General features: G+C 46.1%; 1 pseudogene; it reads right to left on the bottom strand.

Annotated features, from left to right (window-relative positions):
* Positions 1–4,711: 4,711 nt before the first annotated feature.
* LOC136657905 (5S ribosomal RNA) lies at positions 4,712–4,828 on the bottom strand (annotated as a pseudogene).
* Between the last annotated feature and the right edge of the window lie 682 nt (positions 4,829–5,510).

Genomic DNA, 5,510 nt, shown 5'->3' with positions numbered 1-5,510 from the left:
AATAATAATAATAATAATAATAATAATAATAATAATAATAATAATACAGGTATTTCTATACCGCCTTTCTTGGTCTTTATTCAAGACTTTATTCAATGCGTTTTACATAGGCAGGCTATTTAAATCCCCGTAGGGATTTTTACAATTGAAAGAAGGTTCTATCTTTCAAGAACCACAACATTCAGATGTTTCTTTCTGTTCTGGTTTCACATCCTGGCCTCCATCCTCCCACACTCAGAGCAGATGGAATAACTCGGCTCAGCTTGTCAGCTGCTTCAAGGTCGCACAGTGCCGGTGGCCTCGAACTGGCGGCCTGTGGATGTTATCTTCAGGCAAATGGAGGCTCTACCCTCTAGGCCAGATCTCCTGCCTCCATGTACTATGTGCTCCTACTCTCACAAGACACACCCCTCTGTTGATTCAGCCATGCCCAAAGAGCATGTGCTGCAACTTGCAGGAGGGCAGTCCTAGAGCCCTCCTTGAAATAAGGGAATATTTGTTCTGCCTCTTCTGCCCCAATGGGCCTCCTTGGACCTATGTCAGCTCCTTCTCACCCTTGACATGCCCCTCCCATGCCCCTTCCCTGCTCATAAACTGCCCCATTCTTCAACCTCCTTGCCTTGTCTCCATTTTGTTTGTTTCTAGATTGCAATTGTAAGCCTTTGGGGGCAGGGACTTGGTCTCCCATGTGAAATCATGGTAACATGGTAAATCCCCATGTTAACAGAGGGTGTTTTATATTAACTAGTATATAGTACCATCTATTTATGCTAATATTAATTATACAGGCCTACACACGTTTTGCTGCCATAAAAGTTAAACTGATTCTTGGATATATTTGGGGTGGTGAATCCAAAAATGGCATCGGTTTTGGCCGATTGCCTTTGGAGGGTATAGCATAACAACCTTATATAATGATTCAAGCAGCTTCTTTGCGAGGAAGCCAAGGTGTGGGCTTGCTTACAAGGAAGCTGCTTGAATCGGCGTATAAGGTGGCCATGCAGTAACCCCAAAACTACAGACAGCCAAAACCGATGCCATTTTTGGATTCAGCACCCTCAAAATATCCTAAATTTGTTCAAACTTCCTTGGTAACTAAAAAAAAGTTGGGTTGCTATTAAATTAAATATATGTTCTCACCATGAACTTTAAACTTATCCGGTGGAGTCTGAGTTTATGCCCAGTAAATAATTATAAAGTTCAAACAGTTTATATTTACCTTTTGTATTAATTATGATGCAAAGAAGAGCTCAGGCAACATATTTCCATGAGCTGCATATTATATGTCAAAGAGCTGTAGTTTGACCACTCCTAGAACAGAGCTTCTCCTGGGAAATGCCCTAAGCCCACACCATCCTTTCCTCCACACGTCTAGTACTGTCTTTCTTTTCAAATGTGGATGTGTGGGTCTCCAATGGGTCTTCTCGGACTTACAGCATGAGGCTGCAATACTATGCACACTTTTGTGAGAGAATATTGCCTCTGACACATTCTCGGCATCACCTGGCAGGACAAAGTTCCAAACAACACAGTCCTGGAATGAGCTGGAATCCCCAGCGTGTATACACTGCTGAAACAGAGACGCCTGCGTTGGCTCGGTCATGTCGTGAGAATGGATGATGGCCGGATCCCAAAGGATCTCCTCTATGGAGAACTCGTGCAAGGAAAGCACCCTACAGGTAGACCACAGCTGTGATACAAGGACATCTGCAAGAGGGATCTGAAGGCCTTAGGAGTGGACCTCAACAAGTGGGAAACCCTGGCCCCTGAGCGGCCCGCTTGAAGGCAGGCTGTGCAGCATGGCCTTTCCCAGTTTGAAGAGGCACTTGGCCAACAGACTGAGACAAAGAGGCAAAGAAGGAAGGCCCATAGCCAGAGAGACAGACCAGGGACAGACTGCACTTGCTCCCAGTGTGGAAGGGATTGTCACTCCCAAATTGGCCTTTTCAGCCACACTAGATGCTGTTCCAGAACCACCATTCAGAGCGCGATATCATAGTCTTTCGAAACTGAAGGTTGCCAACTGAACTGCCCCATTGACAACAATGGGACTTCTGAGTAGACAAGCATAGGTTTGGGCCCTCAGTCTGAGAATACTCCTAGGGTGTTTCTGGGCCAGGAAGAGGAGATAGAATCTTGGCGTGCACCGCTGCCTCCAAGATCCTCCCCTTTCTACCCCAGCCTGACCCATTTCCCACCCCAAACCACCCAATATCTTCCCCTGAACCACCCTCTCCACTGACCTACCTGCTTCAGCAGTGGAAGTAGGTCAGTAGGAGGTAGGTCAGTGTCCTGCTGGTTCAGGGCTCCCTGGCTCCCATGGCATTGCTAGCTAGCTACCCACTGTTAGTTGTGGGCCCTGCCATACGCTAACTGATTGTGAGATCCATCAGCATAAGGCCCAGATAGAATTGGGAGGTCAAAGTTGAGACTTGCTGGCAAAGAGTGCTTTGCTGATTTCGATGAAAGGAGCTGAAAGAGCTTAGAAATTAATTCTTCATTTTTTCCCCTGTATTTGTGGGTGACAAAATTATCTGTGATGCAAAGCGATAATAGCATTAGGGATGTTGTGATATAATTGTTTATTAGATAATGTCAAATCAGGTAACGGGACATTATGTCTCACACTGTGATGAAATTAGTCCCCCCTGGACGATATATTCCAGAACCAATGGAAGAAGAATCACCTAATTGTCATTCCTGAACAGCAGAATTGCATTGGAATAATTAGGGTTTCTGTAGTGTTAATGTGGCATCTAAAGAAAGCATTTATAGGCTTATATCGCAGTGGCAATTACACACCAGTAAAGCTGGGTAAATCATGAAATTTTTCTTTCAATATCTAACCAGTAGCTGAGACCCAGTGGCAGACCTCCCCAGCCCTGAACTCCGGGGCAAAGAACTGCGATGGCGCTCCCCCCGTGGGATGCCACCGCCCCCATTAATGAATTCACCCCACCCCCACACTCACCACAACATTCTGGAACCTCGCACAACTCCAGGACACACCAGAGCACTCTTAAACTGTGCTTCCAGCAAACCAAAAGCACAGTTTCTGACTCCGTCGGGAGCCTCTGTGAGGCTTCTGTGCAGTCCTAGAGGCACGCAAGGCTGCGTAGCCCAGGGCATTTGCCCCTTTTACTTAATGGCAGGTCTGCCACTGCTGAGTCCCATCTTGCATGAGTTTGCCCCCTGTTCATTCAAAATTCCACACTGAAAGTCTTGTCACTCATCTATCTTTATATTTGTCATCAGCAGTCTGTAGTTCTCCCAAGATGTTGTAGAATCTGGATAAGTCGCCTTTCTTGGTAAGAGAAATAGCATCCATTTTTTCAAATGTTGTCATCGGTCAACAAATATTAAAGTTTCTCTGCAAACCGCTTCAGTTTGGAGGAGATTGATTAACGGGAGGAGAGTGGCCATAACATTTCTGTGCCATTTCATCTGAAGTCACGATTGTATCCCGTTTGCAAAATCAAGTATTCTAGATACATTGTCTTCTAGCCAGAAATTGGCTCACTGAGTGTGAATTCAAGGGGGGGGGGGAGCCTTAATTCACATCCATTTTTTTTCCACTGTGACTATGTGTTCTGCAAAAGCCTAATTTAAGCACAATCTGACAGGCTGCAAAGCAACTAGCAAAATAATGGCCCACTAATCACTACATTGTTTTCCCGTGAAGAAACCCACTAGTTTCTCACTGATGGTTTCTCATGCAGCCTGGTGTTACCAAATGATTCTATGTTAACTAGGAGAATAATTTAAGGGTAGGGAAAAAAAAAACTAGAGACCAGCATTTAAATAGCCTGGAAGCGAACAAAATCCATCACATGATTTTAGTTATGCGGATCTTGTGAAACCGGAAGTGACTTGTGTTTTTTCCTCAAAAACAAGTCATAACTCGTAAACTTGAGTCTCTTAACTCAAGTATGGCACCCACCAGCCCATTCTGTGGTGCATTTCTGTGCGACTAACAGACTTGGTGAGAGGAATGTGGGTTGGTTCCAGGAGGTGGGGGCTGGGGAGAGGAGGGAGGAAGATTGCATGAGGCTAGGGGGAAGAACCAGAGGAAGGTGGGGGCATCCAGGATAGGGGGTGGTGGTGGTGGATGAAATGAAGGACTTCAGCACATCACTGACCAATGGCAGATGGGAACATCAGGGCATTGTTAAATGAGAAACCAACTCACACAAACACCACCAGCACCTCTGTGTTTTCTGCGGAGCCACAGCTGACTTGCAGCTTGACTGGTTTTTTTTTAAAAGACTCAAACATTTGACTCTAAAAACACCCCTGGATGAGTTGCGAAGGCCACCTGTTTTGACTCATTTGCAACTCGGATCAAGGAGCGGGGACTTAGGACTGGACTCGGGACTTGAGGATGTGGCTCTGGGACATCCCTGCTGCTTTGTTTGGCAAGCACCTGTACATTGCCGTCACTGCCTGGAATGGCGCCAAAGGTCAGTGGGAAGGGCTGCTTACACAGCACATTGTGGAGCCTGGTTGGCAACCTTCAGTCTCGAAAGACTATGGTATAAGCCTACAGCACCCAATATTCCCAGGCGGTCTCCCATCCAAGTACTAACCAGGCCTGACCCTGCTTAGCTTCCGAGATCATGGTATAAGCCTACAGCACCCGGTATTCCCAGGCGGTCTCCCATCCAAGTACTAACCAGGCCTGACCCTGCTTAGCTTCCGAGATCATGGTATAAGCCTACAGCACCCGGTATTCCCAGGCGGTCTCCCATCCAAGTACTAACCAGGCCTGACCCTGCTTAGCTTCTGAGATCAGACAAGATCAGGCATGTGCAGGGTAACAGTTGCTGCCGTGGAGCCTGTAGTACTTATCATTCCCCCCCACCAGCTACACCACTGTGTGTATTTATCTGGTTTCACAACCTTCAGGACTGCAAACGGTGCTCATCTCATTGTTTTAAAGGGTTCCGTGTCAGACGATAAGCTGAAAATGATCAAACGGTTGCGCTGAAATAATAACCTTCCGGACAGCTTGATAGCACTTCTTTTGAGATTTATGGGTGGTGTTTATTAACCCTGCGGAAAAGGCCAGTTTTTAAAAGAAAATATTGTGAAGTCATTTGGTCGCCTTGGAAATCCTGCATCGAGGCCCAGGGCAGGCTGGAATAAAGCCGATAGGACCACTCAGATTTGTAGCTCCACTTCCATTATACCCCATAATTCATTAAACCAGCTGCCAGTCAGCAGGGTTACGAAACCATATATCAGGGACAAGTTATTTACTCAGTATAATGAGGCATCTGCTGAGGTGAATGAGACTCGCTGCCTCTTTTCACACATCGCCACATTTACCTTGTAGCAAAGCAGTAGGAGATGACCCTCGTAGAGCACGAGCACATAGGGCAGCTACACCCCACTGTATTTGCACCAATAAAATTCCCAATTACCTCAGCGAGAGTTCAGCTTCGGCATGGCCTATAAAAAATGACTCCTTAAGAAATTTATGTGCTGTACTATTGAAATATAGGTTTGTA

The sequence above is a fragment of the Tiliqua scincoides genome, chromosome 7, assembly GCF_035046505.1.
Source record: "Tiliqua scincoides isolate rTilSci1 chromosome 7, rTilSci1.hap2, whole genome shotgun sequence".
NCBI classification, from domain to species: Eukaryota; Metazoa; Chordata; class Lepidosauria; order Squamata; family Scincidae; genus Tiliqua; species Tiliqua scincoides.
The sequence above is the reverse complement of the archived record's forward strand: the minus strand, read 5'-3'. Positions and strand labels throughout refer to the sequence as shown.